The sequence below is a fragment of the Salmo salar genome, chromosome 19 (assembly GCF_965601325.2).
Source record: "Salmo salar chromosome 19, fSalSal1, whole genome shotgun sequence".
Lineage (NCBI taxonomy): Eukaryota > Metazoa > Chordata > Actinopteri > Salmoniformes > Salmonidae > Salmo > Salmo salar.
The window spans coordinates 90,335,001-90,352,806 of NC_138309.1; the positions used below are offsets into that span (position 1 = coordinate 90,335,001).

Here is a 17,806-nt window from a genome sequence, read left to right on the forward strand (position 1 = left end):
TTGTACATTCTAATGGGGCTGTCTGGTTTACCTATTTACCTGGTTGCTGTACATTCTAATGGGGCTGTCTGGTTTACCTATTTACCTGGTTGCTGTACATTCTAATGGGGCTGTCTGGTTTACCTATTTACCTGGTTGTTGTACATTCTAATGGGGCTGTCTGGTTTACCTATTTACCTGGTTGCTGTACATTCTAATGGGGCTGTCTGGTTTATCTATTTACCTGGTCGGCTGGTTGCTGTACATTCTATGAGAGAGAAATATTCCTCTCCAGGCACGTTCAGGTTGCCAGAACCATAGGGAAGGAAACATGCATTCTGACAAGCAGTCAATGCACAACCATTCTTAATGAAATCATTTGTTTTTCAACAGGACAATGACCCAACACACCTCCAGGCTGTGTAAGGGATATTTGACCAAGAAGGAGAGTGATGGAGTGCTGCATCAGATGACCTGGCCTCCACAATCACCGGACCTCAACCCAATTGAGATGGTTTGGGATGAGTTGGACCGGAGAGAGAAGGAAAAGCAGCCAACAAGTGCTCAGCATATGTGGGAACTCCTTCAAGACCTGTTGGAAAATAATTCCAGGTGAAGCTGAATGAGAGAATGCCAAGAGTGTGCAAAGCTGTCATCAAGGCAAAGGGTGGCTACTTTGAAGAATTTCAAATATAAAATATATTTTGATATGTTTAACACTTTTTTTGGTAACTACATGATGTGTTATTTCATAGTTTTGATGTCTTCACTATTATTCTACAATGTAGAAAATAGGAAAAAATTAAGAAAAACCCTTGAATGAGTAGGTGTGTCTAAACTTTTGCCTGGTACTGAATGTAAATTTATACTCCGGACTCCGACATAGCTAGTCCTAATATGCATGCATTTCTTAATTCCATTATTTGACAAATAGATGTATTGTTTTATATTGTCAGATATTAAGGTACTGTTGGAGCTAGGAACACAAGCATTTCCATATCCCCGCAATAACATCTGATAAACATGTATGCGGCCAATAACATTTGATTTGATTACAGGAGCATCATGGTTAAAACTAACAGACTGGTCAATAGCTGCTGAATAGACACCACTAGTCAGCTGTTTCTACCATCAGACCATCAGGCTGCTGAATAGACACCACTAGTCAGCTGTTTCTACCATCAGGCTGCTGAATAGACACCACTAGTCAGCTGTTTCTATCCCCCAGACCATCAGGCTGCTGAATAGACACCACTAGTCAGCTGTTTCTACCATCAGACCATCAGGCTGCTGAATAGACACCACTAGTCAGCTGTTTCTACCATCAGGCTGCTGAATAGACACCACTAGTCAGCTGTTTCTACCATCAGGCTGCTGAATAGACACCACTAGTCAGCTGTTTCTATCATCAGGCTGCTGAATAGACACCACTAGTCAGCTGTTTCAACCACCAGGCTGCTGAATAGACACCACTAGTCAGCTGTTTCTACCCTCAGACCATCAGGCTGCTGAATAGACACCACTAGTCAGCTGTTTCTATCCCCAGACCATCAGGCTGCTGAATAGACACCACTAGTCAGCTGTTTCTACCATCAGGCTGCTGAATAGACACCACTAGTCAGCTGTTTCTATCCCCAGACCATCAGGCTGCTGAATAGACACCACTAGTCAGCTGTTTCTATCCCCAGACCATCAGGCTGCTGAATAGACACCACTAGTCAGCTGTTTCCACCACCAGGCTGCTGAATAGACACCACTAGTCAGCTGTTTCTACCATCAGACCATCAGGCTGCTGAATAGACACCACTAGTCAGCTGTTTCTACCATCAGACCATCAGGCTGCTGAATAGACACCACTAGTCAGCTGTTTCTACCATCAGGCTGCTGAATAGACACCACTAGTCAGCTGTTTCTACCCCCAGACCATCAGGCTGCTGAATAGACACCACTAGTCAGCTGTTTCTACCCCCAGACCATCAGGCTGCTGAATAGACACCACTAGTCAGCTGTTTCTACCATCAGACCATCAGGCTGCTGAATAGACACCACTAGTCAGCTGTTTCTACCATCAGACCATCAGGCTGCTGAATAGACACCACTAGTCAGCTGTTTCGACCATCAGGCTGCTGAATAGACACCACTAGTTAGCTGTTTCTATCCCCAGACCATCAGGCTGCTGAATAGACACCACTAGTCAGCTGTTTCGACCATCAGGCTGCTGAATAGACACCACTAGTCAGCTGTTTCTACCCCCAGACCATCAGACTGCTGAATAGACACCACTAGTCAGCTGTTTCTATCATCAGGCTGCTGAATAGACACCACTAGTCAGCTGTTTCTATCCCCCAGACCATCAGACTGCTGAATAGACACCACTAGTCAGCTGTTTCTACCCCCAGACCATCAGGCTGCTGAATAGACACCACTAGTCAGCTGTTTCTACCCCCAGACCATCAGGCTGCTGAATAGACACCACTAGTCAGCTGTTTCTACCATCAGGCTGCTGAATAGACACCACTAGTCAGCTGTTTCTACCATCAGACCATCAGGCTGCTGAATAGACACCACTAGTCAGCTGTTTCTATCATCAGACCATCAGGCTGCTGAATAGACACCACTAGTCAGCTGTTTCTACCATCAGGCTGCTGAATAGACACCACTAGTCAGCTGTTTCTACCATCAGACCATCAGGCTGCTGAATAGACACCACTAGTCAGCTGTTTCTACCATCAGACCATCAGGCTGCTGAATAGACACCACTAGTCAGCTGTTTCTACCATCAGGCTGCTGAATAGACACCACTAGTCAGCTGTTTCTACCATCAGACCATCAGGCTGCTGAATAGACACCACTAGTCAGCTGTTTCTACCATCAGGCTGCTGAATAGACACCACTAGTCAGCTGTTTCTACCATCAGACCATCAGGCTGCTGAATAGACACCACTAGTCAGCTGTTTCTATCCCCCAGACCATCAGGCTGCTGAATAGACACCACTAGTCAGCTGTTTCTACCATCAGGCTGCTGAATAGACACCACTAGTCAGCTGTTTCTACCATCAGACCATCAGGCTGCTGAATAGACACCACTAGTCAGCTGTTTCTACCATCAGGCTGCTGAATAGACACCACTAGTCAGCTGTTTCTATCCCCCAGACCATCAGGCTGCTGAATAGACACCACTAGTCAGCTGTTTCTACCATCAGGCTGCTGAATAGACACCACTAGTCAGCTGTTTCTATCCCCCAGACCATCAGGCTGCTGAATAGACACCACTAGTCAGCTGTTTCTACCCCCAGACCATCAGGCTGCTGAATAGACACCACTAGTCAGCTGTTTCTATCATCAGGCTGCTGAATAGACACCACTAGTCAGCTGTTTCTACCATCAGGCTGCTGAATAGACACCACTAGTCAGCTGTTTCTACCATCAGACCATCAGGCTGCTGAATAGACACCACTAGTCAGCTGTTTCTACCATCAGACCATCAGGCTGCTGAATAGACACCACTAGTCAGCTGTTTCTACCCCCAGACCATCAGACACCACTAGTCAGCTGTTTCTACCATCAGACCATCAGGCTGCTGAATAGACACCACTAGTCAGCTGTTTCTACCATCAGGCTGCTGAATAGACACCACTAGTCAGCTGTTTCTACCATCAGACCATCAGGCTGCTGAATAGACACCACTAGTCAGCTGTTTCTACCATCAGGCTGCTGAATAGACACCACTAGTCAGCTGTTTCTACCCCCAGACCATCAGGCTGCTGAATAGACACCACTAGTCAGCTGTTTCTACCCCCAGACCATCAGGCTGCTGAATAGACACCACTAGTCAGCTGTTTCTACCCCCAGACCATCAGGCTGCTGAATAGACACCACTAGTCAGCTGTTTCTACCATCAGACCATCAGGCTGCTGAATAGACACCACTAGTCAGCTGTTTCTACCATCAGGCTGCTGAATAGACACCACTAGTCAGCTGTTTCTACCATCAGACCATCAGGCTGCTGAATAGACACCACTAGTCAGCTGTTTCTACCATCAGGCTGCTGAATAGACACCACTAGTCAGCTGTTTCTACCATCAGACCATCAGGCTGCTGAATAGACACCACTAGTCAGCTGTTTCTATCCCCAAGACCATCAGGCTGCTGAATAGACACCACTAGTCAGCTGTTTCTACCATCAGGCTGCTGAATAGACACCACTAGTCAGCTGTTTCTACCATCAGACCATCAGGCTGCTGAATAGACACCACTAGTCAGCTGTTTCTACCATCAGGCTGCTGAATAGACACCACTAGTCAGCTGTTTCTACCATCAGACCATCAGGCTGCTGAATAGACACCACTAGTCAGCTGTTTCTATCCCCCAGACCATCAGACTGCTGAATAGACACCACTAGTCAGCTGTTTCTACCATCAGGCTGCTGAATAGACACCACTAGTCAGCTGTTTCTATCCCCCAGACCATCAGGCTGCTGAATAGACACCACTAGTCAGCTGTTTCTATCCCCCAGACCATCAGGCTGCTGAATAGACACCACTAGTCAGCTGTTTCTACCCCCAGACCATCAGGCTATTGAATAGACACCACTGTCCCCCCCGCCCGTCCTATAGCACGGTTGCTCCCCTTTTGGATGTTTCAGCCCCAACAGACATCTCCTCTGCCGCCACTCCAATGGACATTTATATTGACCATTTGTCTATATATTTGATGTATTTATTGTTTCATTCACACCTGCACTGTTGGAGCTGAAGTATTTCACTGTACACTGCAGCTACATCAGCGACGGTGTACATGTGACTAAATATGTATATATTTTTACAAAAACAGCAACGGAGCGGCAATGGGTCATGGGAAACTTGGCGCCCGGGCCAGCTGTGAGACAGGAAGTGGGGACTTGGGAGAGAACGGCGGGGGGGGGGGGGGGGGGGGGGGGTCGGAGAATGACACAACACCCCTTTGACAGAGAGTCAGGAGTTCAACTTCAGAGTTCAGACACAGTCAAGATGACTTTGTCTTCTCCTCAACGTGCCAGACAGGTTAAATCTGATTTATCGTCCTTAACAAGGCTTTAAGCCCGGAGGCCACGGAATTTGATCCAAGCGAAGAAATTCCATCTCAGTGTCAGAATAAGAAAGAAAAAAAGGCTGTTCCATTGTCTAGAACGGGAGGCCAGGACTACTCCTGATATCTGAATGGGAGGCCAGGACTACTCCTAATATCTGAATGGGACGGCCAGGACTACTCCTGATATCTGAATGGGACGGCCAGGACTACTCCTAATATCTGAATGGGACGGCCAGGACTACTCCTGATATCTGAATGGGAAGCCAGGACTACTCCTAATATCTGAATGGGAGGCCAGGACTACTCCTGATATCTGAATGGGAGGGCCAGGACTACTCCTAATATCTGAATGGGACGGCCAGGACTACTCCTGATATCTGAATGGGACGGCCAGGACTACTCCTGATATCTGAATGGGACGGCCAGGACTACTCCTAATATCTGAATGGGACGGCCAGGACTACTCCTGATATCTGAATGGGAGGGCCAGGACTACTCCTAATATCTGAATGGGACGGCCAGGACTACTCCTGATATCTGAATGGGACGGCCAGGACTACTCCTGATATCTGAATGGGACGGCCAGGACTACTCCTGATATCTGAATGGGAGGGCCAGGACTACTCCTGATATCTGAATGGGAAGCCAGGACTACTCCTAATATCTGAATGGGACGGCCAGGACTACTCCTGATATCTGAATGGGACGGCCAGGACTACTCCTAATATCTGAATGGGACGGCCAGGACTACTCCTAATATCTGAATGGGACGGCCAGGACTACTCCTAATATCTGAATGGGACGGCCAGGACTACTCCTGATATCTGAATGGGACGGCCAGGACTACTCCTAATATCTGAATGGGAGGGCCAGGACTACTCCTGATATCTGAATGGGAGGGCCAGGACTACTCCTAATATCTGAATGGGAGGGCCAGGACTACTCCTAATATCTGAATGGGACGGCCAGGACTACTCCTAATATCTGAATGGGACGGCCAGGACTACTCCTGATATCTGAATGGGACGGCCAGGACTACTCCTAATATATGAATTAGAACAGGGTGAATAGTGATTAGGGATGGGCTGTATCCAGACTTTCATATCATCATACAGTCCTCCTCACATCACGGGATTTACAAGATACCGGTTGTGTTAGTAGCCAAGCTGACGCTGAAACGCAAAATAAAACAGCCACAGGGTACTAGCAAATTTCCATAGGAAGCTGCTAGCGAAATATGCTAACAAGACAGGCAATCCAGCTAATAATGTCATACATACAGTTGAAGTCAGAAGTTTACAAACACTTAGGTTGGAGTCATTAAAACTCGTTTTTCAACCACTCTACAAATTTCTTGTTAACAACCTATAGTTTTGGCAAGTCGGTTAAGACATCTACTTTGTGCATGACACAAGTCATTTTTCCAACAATTGTTTACAGACAGATTATTTCACTTATAATTCACTGTATCACAATTCCAGTGGGTCAGAAGTTTACATACACTAAGTTGACTGTGCCTTCGAACAGCTTGGAAAATTCCAGAAAATGTCATGGCTTTAGAAGCTTCTGATAGGCTAATTGACATCATTTGAGTCAATTGGAGGTGTACCTGTGGATGTATTTCAAGGCCTACCTTCAAACTCAGTGCCTCTTTGCTTGACATCATGGGAAAATAAAAATAAATCAGCCAAGACCTCAGAAAAACAATTGTGGACCTCCACAAGTCTGCTTCATCCTTGGGAGCAATTTCCAAAAGCCTGAAGGTACCACATTCATCTGTACAAACAATAGTACGCAAGTATAAACACCATGGGACCACGCAGCCGTCATACCGCTCAGGAAGGAGACGCGTTCTGTCTCCTAGAGATGAACGTACTTTGGTGCGAAAAGTGCAAATCAATCCCAGAACAACAGCAAAGGACCTTGTGAAGATGCTGGAGGAAACAGGTTCAAAAGTATCTATATCCACAGTAAAACAAGTCCTTTATCGACATAACCTGAAAGGCCACTCAGCAAGGAAGAAGCCACTGCTACAAAACCGCCATAAAAAATCCAGACTACAGTTTACAACTGCACATGGGGACAAAGATCGTACTTTTTGGAGAAATGTCCTCTGGTCTGATGAAACAAAAATATAACTGTTTGGCCATAATGACCATTGTAATGTTTAGAGGAAAAAGGGGGATGCTTGCAAGCCGAAGAACACCATCCCAACCGTGAAGCACGGGGGTGGCAGCATCATGTTGTGGGGGTGCTTTGCTGCAGGAGGGACTGGTGCACTTCACAAAATAGATGGCATCATGAGGATGGAAAATGATGTGGATATATTGAAGCAACATCTAAAGACATCAGTCAGGAAGTTAAAGCTTGGTCGCAAATGTGACAAAAAGCCTTTTCCGTTAAAACAATGAAAGCACATCGTAATCAAAATTCAAATCTAATTTGGCGCATTTCAAACTGTACTTTTGTGAGGCACAGCTGGGAACTAGTTCTGTACGATGGAGAGTGGTGGGGTGGATAAACCAGGAGGACCCTCCGTCATCGTTTAGATCTCAAGTTTGGGAACATTTTGGCTTCCCAGTAGATTACAACGGCGATGGACAGAGAGTTGTGGATAAAACGTTAAAACAATAACAGCCACTGCTCAGCTGCCAACACCTCAAATATGTTGACATTTACGGCAACATCACCCCAATATACCGGAGCAAGACGGAATCGCAAATAATATTTTTTACGTTTTTTTTATTTTATACATGACCCCTAAAGTAAGATGGAATGTTAATTGCTGAATAACTCAAGAACCTAGAGCCATTACGGTGACCGTATTACCGCCACACCGGCGGTCAAGAGTCCTTACCGCTGTCAAATTCCACATGACCGTTTAGTCACTATAATTAGGTTTCTCCACCTCTGATGCTGCTGCTGGTCATTAGTAGCATACCAAACTAGCTAACTGCCTGATACTCAGCACTCTATTGTCCCTCTAATCACTCTGACATCAATGCAAATGTGATCGAAAATCTAATCAAACACTTCATGAGAGCCCATGAGCTCATGTTGTGCAACATTTCTTTAGGCTATGCAATTGTGGGAGAAAACAGAGTGATGGCCTCTATTAAAAAGAGGAGGATCCCATCAGCTTTCTATAGGCTAGGCCTACTATATTTATTTTGCAACTTTCCTAATATTAAGCACATTGTTTATCTTTACAACAGGAGTATAGCCTACCTGGCTGGCATGAAAATAAACCACAGGGAAAAGCGTCCTCCATTCGCTATTGAAGTGCATAGATGACATGTATGTTTTACCCTGCCCACTGTTTGAGACAGGTACATGATAATGGTCCATTTTAAATCAAAACAAATTTCACACATATCTCATTTAGTACATGTAAAGACAAGATTTAAATCAAGAATAGTCTGATGGGTGGCAATAGTAGCATATCACTTGTGAATGATGCCCAGCTTGTGCAGTAAGGCAAGAAACAGAGCATGCCTTTTCACCTCATGTAAGCTGGCCCATAGGCCTATATGTTTTGATAAGGTTTGTATCACAACTAAAGTGGCCAAATAACTTCTTAAAATGAAGCACATTAATCCGCTTTACAACCAGCCTAACTGCGCCTGAGTTTCACGTTTGGGGAAGATCATTTTCACCATAAAAATTGCACCTGATATGATAAAGCATTACATGCATAATTGCATGTGCCATCACTCTCGAGAACAGTGTTTTCCCTCTGAGTGGATTTTGGAAACATTTGTGCTTATAGCGGCAGCGTAGCCTAGTGGTTAGAGCGTTGGACTAGTAACCGAAAGGTTACAAGATCAAATCCCCGAGCTGACAAGGTACAAATCTGTCGTTCTGCCCCTGAACAAGGCAGTTAACCCACTGTTACCTAGGCCGTCATTGAAAATAAGAATTTGTTCTTAACTGACTTGCCTATTAAAAAATTTGCATTGCTGCGCTTATGTGAAGAAACAGCCTAATAGTTGATCAACATTTTCAGCTACACGCTCTGATCTGTTGCTTACAAGTTTTTTTTGATGCTAGTGGATATATTAATTTGGGATCTATCGCATCCCAAAACTGTCCCAGACTATGTTTGGCGAATATTAATTTCTAGAACAGAAGGACAATTTGACCAATAGAATAAGTCAACTTTTGTACTATGGGGGATAGTAGATTGACGTTGGCAAGTGCTTCTGCTGTTGGTTAGATCTACTACTCATCTGGTCGGCTGACGAGAAGTAGTTGTTGACAGTTTTTCAAACATCTCCAATATGCATCTCTGAATGTCGCGGTGCGTCCCCGATGTGTCCCCTTGTCGCGGTGCGTCCCCGATGTGTCCCCTTGTCGCGGTGCGTCCCCGATGTGTCCCCTTGTCGCGGTGCGTCCCCGATGTGTCCCCTTGTCGCGGTGCGTCCCCGATGTGTCCCCTTGTCGCGGTGCGTCCCCGATGTGTCCCCTTGTCGCGGTGCGTCCCCGATGTGTCCCCTTGTCGCGGTGCGTCCCCGATGTGTCCGTCTTCACTTGTAGTCTGTGAGAAGGACCCGAGCTTATTGAATAAGAATTGAGATATCTAAGAGAGCCATGCGAGTGAGTGGTGCTTTGGAGCACGCAGCCGGGAGAAAGGGAATTATAATGATTATATTCAGCCCAAGGGTTCAATGGCCGCAAAGGACATGGATTTTTTTTAAGGGGCATTACGGCCACCCAAAGGGGATGCTGCCGGGAAATCCGAGGCATTATCAAGTGCTTGTCTCATTGTGAATGAGAGAGACTGATGAACTGTGTTCAGCCTGCGCAAAATACAAAGCAGAGCTCATGCCTTTCATGTGACTTTGTTCAAAATCATCATTGGTCGCATCATGCAGCCTTAGAATGTATTAAAAATCAAGACATATAGCCCAGCGTTTGTATCAGAGTACAACTCAGAGTTATGCTATTCTGTTCTTCTGAAATAGACTACATTTTCTTCATATCATGTCTCTTTAGACCGGTCTAAAATAAATAATGGATGTATTGTGAAAGTGTAGGCCACATTACATGGATTTAATTAGACTTTTTCCAAAATGTAGATGTACCAAAAAGGTCTGCATCAGTGGCTTGTCTGTGTGGAAGATCGGAGATGCTAAATGTGTTTGTTAGTTAACGGTCAATATAACGCACGTATACCGTGCGTTATAGGGAAATAATGCACGCTCTAGAATGCCCTTCAAGCCAATCAGAAACAAGTATTCAACAATGCCATGGTATAGAATAGAATACATGACTCACCACCTCGATTCGGACTTAAGGAGCAAAAGTAGAACATTTATTTTTTTACATTGAATAAAAGTAGAGACTCAGAGCTACTAAATGGTATATCATACACTGCGTTTTTGAGGATCAATGGGAAGGTATTTCTACTTTGAAAGTTGATAAACTTGTAAACTCACTTTTGAGAAAAGGGCCTTTGAATGTTTTGGTACCTACTGGAGAGCTCTTCTTAGCCCCACCCATTCAGGATTGTTCACACGCTCTTAAGCCGGCACCACCCATCTCTAAGGATTCACATGTAAGGTCATGTGCTAAACAGTGAGTAGTGTAGTAAAGATGAAGACTAAAAGTAGTAGTAGTAGCCTACAATAAGGAACAATTCCAGTTAAACAGAAAGTGTCCAGATAAAAATATGTTATAAATATTAGATGACGTTTATCCAGAAACACTGGTCTAAATTGATGGTTCATGTAAGAGAAATGCTGTAACCCACAGCCACATCCAGTGGTGGAAATAAATTCCTTATATTAAGAAAAACCAGATGGGCATAATTTTATTGTTTTTATTGACGGAGAGCCAGGGGAACACTCCAACACTCAGACATAATTTACAAATTAAGAATTTGTGTTTAGTGAGTCCTCCAGATCAGAGGCAGTAGGGATGACCAGGGATGTTCTCTGTTTAGTGAGTCCTCCAGATCAGAGGCAGTAGGGACGACCAGGGATGTTCTCTGTTTAGTGAGTCCTCCAGATCAGAGGCAGTAGGGATGACCAGGGATGTTCTCTGTTTAGTGAGTCCTCCAGATCAGAGGCAGTAGGGACGACCAGGGATGTTCTCTGTTTAGTGAGTCCTCCAGATCAGAGGCAGTAGGGATGACCAGGGATGTTCTCTGTTTAGTGAGTCCTCCAGATCAGAGGCAGTAGGGATGATCAGGGATGTTCTCTGTTTAGTGAGTCCTCCAGATCAGAGGCAGTAGGGATGACCAGGGATGTTCTCGGTTTAGTGAGTCCTCCAGATCAGAGGCAGTAGGGATGACCAGGGATGTTCTCTGTTTAGTGAGTCCTCCAGATCAGAGGCAGTAGGGACGACCAGGGATGTTCTCTGTTTAGTGAGTCCTCCAGATCAGAGGCAGTAGGGATGACCAGGGACGTTCTCTGTTTAGTGAGTCCTCCAGATCAGAGGCAGTAGGGATGACCAGGGATGTTCTCTGTTTAGTGAGTCCTCCAGATCAGAGGCAGTAGGGACGACCAGGGATGTTCTCTGTTTAGTGAGTCCTTCAGATCAGAGGCAGTAGAGATGACCAGAGATGTTCTCTGTTTAGTGAGTCCTCCAGATCAGAGGCAGTAGGGATGACCAGGGACGTTCTCTGTTTAGTGAGTCCTCCAGATCAGAGGCAGTAGGGATGACCAGGGATGTTCTCTGTTTAGTGAGTCCTCCAGATCAGAGGCAGTAGGGATGACCAGGGATGTTCTCTGTTTAGTGAGTCCTCCAGATCAGAGGCAGTAGGGATGACCAGGGATGTTCTCTGTTTAGTGAGTCCTCCAGATCAGAGGCAGTAGGGATGACCAGGGATGTTCTCTGTTTAGTGAGTCCTCCAGATCAGAGGCAGTAGGGATGACCAGGGATGTTCTCTGTTTAGTGAGTCCTCCAGATCAGAGGCAGTAGGGATGACCAGGGATGTTCTCTGTTTAGTGAGTCCTCCAGATCAGAGGCAGTAGGGACGACCAGGGATGTTCTCTGTTTAGTGAGTCCTCCAGATCAGAGGCAGTAGGGACGACCAGGGATGTTCTCTGTTTAGTGAGTCCTCCAGATCAGAGGCAGTAGGGACGACCAGGGATGTTCTCTGTTTAGTGAGTCCTCCAGATCAGAGGCAGTAGGGATGACCAGGGATGTTCTCTGTTTAGTGAGTCCTCCAGATCAGAGGCAGTAGGGATGACCAGGGATGTTCTCTGTTTAGTGAGTCCTCCAGATCAGAGGCAGTAGGGATGACCAGGGATGTTCTCTGTTTAGTGAGTCCTCCAGATCAGAGGCAGTAGGGATGACCAGGGATGTTCTCTGTTTAGTGAGTCCTCCAGATCAGAGGCAGTAGGGATGACCAGGGATGTTCTCTGTTTAGTGAGTCCTCCAGATCAGAGGCAGTAGGGATGACCAGGGATGTTCTCTGTTTAGTGAGTCCTCCAGATCAGAGGCAGTAGGGATGACCAGGGATGTTCTGTTGATCAGTGTTTGAATTGGACCATTTTCCTGTCAAAATGTACTTTTGGGGTGTCAAGGAAAATGTACGGAGTAAAAACGACATTATTTTCTATACAAAAGTAGTGAAGTAAAAGTTGCCAAATATATAAATAGTAAAATACTGATACCCTCCAAAAACTACTTGAGTAGTACTTTTAAGTATTTTTACTGAAGTACTTTTGACCACTGCCCAAATGCCTTCACACACAGTACATTAGCATACCTTATATACTGTTACACACACACTTATCACATAGTATTCCATAAGTTAAGGCCAAGCAACCAGAGTTGGATCCTGAGTGAGGTGCACATGTACAGGACATAAACAGATACATGCACCATATATTTAAGTGGTGGACACTTGATACAGGTCACATGATATTGTTGTGATATGTCACGACCACACATATCAATATTCATTTTATATATCAATATTTTGCTAAGTCATGCTAAGTGGATGGATCTCAACTGAAGGCGTGAACGCTACAGCCAAATGGTTACTTTGCATAGTAGCAATATCAGAAATAGATAGTGTCAATGTAAAATATTATACAGTATGTAGAAGAACAATATCAATAACGACATCATGGATAGCCTTCCCTGTAGCTCAGTTGGTAGAGCATGGTGTTTGCAACGCTAGGGTTGTGGGTTCGATTCCCACGGGGGGCCAGCACAGAAAAATAAAAAAATAATTAAATTGTATGCATTCACTACTGAAAGTCGCTCTGGATAAGAGCGTCTGCTAAATGACTAAAATGTAAAATGTAAAAAATGGATAGACGAGGTAGTTATATGCCTATAATAAGGAGTAAAGTGGCTGAGCAGCAGGATAATATATAGTAGGAGCAATGTATAGCGTGTGTGTTAGGAGAGAGTTATGTGAATACAGCTACTACAGATAGTGCTGATGACTTGTCCGCCCGAAACACGCATGAACAAGGGAATCTATATTCGGAGAGCCTGTTTCTGTCCACACGCCCTTCACCAAAATCAAGGGAGATGTCCATAGCCTCTTCGTCACAAAACTCTCTGATCTTCACAAAAAAAGATAGCTTGTCTAGTTGTGTCCAGTCCAGGTGGTGCCTGTACAGGCAGACCATCTATAGGAGGAAGGGTGTCTAGCTGTGTCCAGTCCAGGTGGTGCCTGTACAGGCAGACCATCTATAGGAGGAAGGGTGTCTAGCTGTGTCCAGTCCAGGTGGTGCCTGTACAGGCAGACCATCTATAGGAGGAAGGGTGTCCAGTCCAGGTGGTGCCTGTACAGGCAGACCATCTATAGGAGGAAGGGTGTCTAGCTGTGTCCAGTCCAGGTGGTGCCTGTACAGGCAGACCATCTATAGGAGGAAGGGTGTCCAGTCCAGGTGGTGCCTGTACAGGCAGACCATCTATAGGAGGAAGGGTGTCTAGCTGTGTCCAGTCCTGGTGGTGCCTGTACAGGCAGACCATCTATAGGAGGAAGGGTGTCAGCGTTGTGCAGCAGCTGAAACCTGGTCCCGACTGAGTCCCAACGCTCCTTGGAGACAACAACACCAGGACTCCAGAGCATCGACGCTGTAAAACAGAAAACAAAATCAGAAGACATTACAACCATCAGTTCACCTCCCCAGTTTAGAGGAATAACATCATACAATGAAAATTATTTTTTTTACCTGAAGTGCTGGTACTGCTTGATCTGTGGCAGCGGCCTGAAGTACGGAGTCAGGTGTTGTTACCAGCCATAGCTTTCCACCAGCACCGTACCGTCCTCCAGTCCAACCAGCTGTGGGATGTGGACCCCTGTCACAGTGCTGTCCTTCACAACACCAGCAATCTCAGACAAAGTGTTCACTCTGGTCTTTCTGAAGAGCTGCTCGATGAGGTCCGAAGCACCAGTCGGGGGGGGAAACACTTGGTGTGGCCTGTGATCAGGAAGTGAAGGTCCAGACTGTAGTGCAGCTTGTGGCATGGTCCACCAGGCACAATACCAGAGTACAAACTTGTTCTCGTTTTGTCCACTGCAGTTATCACAATTCAGGTCCACACGTGTTTCCACAACTCCGTAGTTGGTGAAGAAATGGTGCATGAAGATGACTGCGCTGCTGCCTTTGCTTGCTAGGGCCAGCTGTCTTTTTCATGACTGTATTAGAGTCAGGCGTGTTCTACTGATTGATGCTGAAAGACAAATTCCAGATACAAATATTTTAGCATTATTATACAATAGATGCGAAATGCCATTCTGAGATAACATCACTACACACAGTTCATACAGGTAATATTAGCTACTGTAGCTAGCCTGCCCTCTAACGTTAGCTGGCTAGCTAACAGCAAGCTTTAACTAGCAATACAAACCGATTGTCATAGCTAGCTAAAGTTAACCAATAGGTTCATTGTTAGCTAGTTAGCTAGCTAACATTAGGCTATAACTAGCAATGCGAAATGGAATTCTGAGAAAACATCCCTAACGTTACACAAACCTCATACACATAAGTCAATGCTAGCTAGCAAGCCAGCCACCTAACCTCAGTTAACGTTAGCTAGCTAACAGCAAGCTTCAACTTGGGATATTTTGTTTAGACATGTCACGTTAAATTTAGCTAACTAAAAATAAACTATAATCCCAGTCCATAGAGTAACGTTACTAGCAAAACAAACCAATTCTCATAGCTAGCTAAAGTTAACCAAATAACATTAGGTTTAATGTTAGTTAGCAAACCAGTCATCGAACTCCAGCTGGCTAGCTAACAGCTAGCCTTAGCTTGCACTGAAAACAACTTTCTGAAAACAACAGAAACGTATAATGTCTGAATCCGTAGCTAGATTCTTACCTGTATACATGGATGAAAGCTTCATGAGAGACTGCAAGTCCTTTCATCAGACATCCTGTGTTGTTTCTGTTTAGTTTGCCCAGCTTGTTGTGTTCCACTGATTTCAAAATGTGTTCTTTTCCAGAGTGAGAGAGAGTCAGCATTCCTCATCCAGAAAGTAGTCCAACTTTTTCCCACTGACTTTTGTCGATAGCGCCTGATAAATTCAGGGCAGCAATGTTATTGAGAGCAGTAGCAACATGTTTGCAGTTCTCCATGACTAATGTATATAATTTTTTTAATGCAGTAGAAAGGATTATCTAGGCATTATGAGCAGCTCATTTTAGACATAAGATGCAACACCGCAAACCAATCCAAACTCCTCTCTCAGCATGTCCAGCCCACTCATTATCTCAACCAATCCTGCCTAGCGGGAAGGTTGCTGTCTTTCTCTGTGGCTAAACCAACTAGGCTCGTAATTTAACCAATTTATTCTATTTACAGACGACATACAAGTTCGATATTAAGGCACATGAAAGATCACATGTTCGAGAACCCATTTCTTCCAAAAAATACATTTTGATAAAAAAAATTCATATTTTTTACATTCAAACGGCTCTGCTGTGACTTCGTGACTTGCAACATACGCCTAGTTTCCTGAAATCGGGTCACATGACCATTTAAGTTTTATTTTACGGTAGGGTGGAGGTCATCATTGTAATTAGAAGTAAACATGTCAATTCAATTTAAAATGTCAACGTGTACCAGCTAACTTGCAGTGGTCTGAAAGGATAGAAACAGAATTCATAGAATGAACCTATGATTGAAATGACACCAACCCTGAATTCAAGAACATTTGTCTCAACAGATGGTGGGAACAACACTAAAACCTCATGATGGGAAATTGGGTCTAAGCTTCAACATATGCCAATATAAAACGAAAATTTGAGTTTTTGCGTTTAGATATTTGACGATTAAAAGGGTTTAAAAATGTTCATAAAATATAGTTTAACCTGTTAGGGCTAGGGGGCAGTATTGACACGGCTGGATAAAAAACATACCCGATTTAATCTGGTTACCACTCCTACCCAGTAACTAGAATATGCATATACTTATTACATATGGATAGAAAACACCCTAAATTTTCTAAAACTGTTTGAATGGTGTCTGTGAGTATAACAGAACTCAAATGGCAGGTCAAAACCTGAGAGATTCCTTTACAGGAAGTGGCCTGTCTGACCATTTCTTGAACTTCTTTTCCATCTCTATCATTTACTAAGGATCTCTGCTCTAACGTGACACTTCCCACGTCGTCCATAGGCGCTCAGAGCCCGGGAAAAAACAGAATGTCGTCATTCCAGCCCCAGGCTGAAACACATTATCGCCTTTCTCAAGTGGCCGATCAAGGGACACTGGGCTTATGCGCGTGACCCCGACCGCCCCCGCCTTTGGGATCTTTTCCTCTGTTTGCCGAAAAGGAGATTCCCTGTCGGAATATTATCGCTTTTCTACGAGAAAAATGTCGTAAAAATTGATTTTAAACAGCGGTTGACATGCTTCGAAGTACGGTAATGGAATATTTAGAATTTTATTGTCACGAATTGCGCCATGCACGCGACACTTCTTTACTATTTCGGATAGTGTCTGGAACGCACGAACAAAACGGCGCTATTCGGATATAACGATGGATTATTTTGGACCAAACCAACATTTGTTATTGAAGTAGCAGTCCTGGGTGTGCATTCTGACGAAGACAACAAAAGGTAATCAAACTTTTATAATAGTAAATATGATTATGGTGAGTGCTAAACTTGCCGGGTGTCTAAATAGCGAGCCCGTGATGCCTGGGCTATGTACTTAGAATATTGCAAAATGTGCTTTCACCAAAAAGCTATTTTAAAATCGGACATATCGAGTGCATAGAGGAGGTCTGTATCTCTAATTCTTAAAATAATTGTTATGCTTTTTGTGAACGTTTATCGTGAGTAATTTAGTAAAATGTTAGCGAATTCCCCGGAAGTATGCTAGTTCTGAACGTCACATGCTAATGTAAAAAGCTGGTTTTTGATATAAATATGAACTTGATTGAACAAAACATGCATGTATTGTATAACATAATGTCCTAGGGTTGTCATCTGATGAAGATCATCAAAGGTGAGTGCTGCATTTAGCTGTCTTCTGGGTTTTGGTGACATTATATGCTGGCTTGAAAAATGGGTGTCTGATTATTTCTGGCTTGGTACTCTGCTGACATAATCTAATGTTTTGCTTTCGTTGTAAAGCCTTTTTGAAATCGGACTATGTGGTTAGATTAACGAGAGTCTTGTCTTTAAATGGCTGTAAAATAGTCATATGTTTGAGAAATTGAAGTAATAGGATTTTTAAGGTTTTGAAAATCGCGCCACAGGCTGGCAGTGGCTGTTACGCAAGCGTCCCACCTAGCCCATAGAGGTTAACACTGTCTGTCAGCTTCTAAATGA

The 17,806-nt window shown here is 44.4% G+C and overlaps 1 protein-coding gene and 1 long non-coding RNA gene across 3 annotated transcripts in view; both read right to left on the minus strand.

Moving 5' to 3' along the window:
* LOC106594850 (SH2/SH3 adapter protein Nck1) overlaps window positions 1–17,806 on the minus strand; it is a 138,866-nt gene that overhangs the window by 99,141 nt on the left and 21,919 nt on the right. The gene's annotated exons all lie outside the window — the stretch shown is intronic.
* LOC145862338 (uncharacterized) lies at window positions 11,712–16,468 on the minus strand. Its single transcript, XR_014381722.1, has 3 exons — window positions 15,348–16,468; window positions 14,193–14,694; window positions 11,712–14,094 (listed from the first exon to the last, which is right to left on the minus strand). It is a non-coding gene; the product is annotated as an uncharacterized LOC145862338 (long non-coding RNA).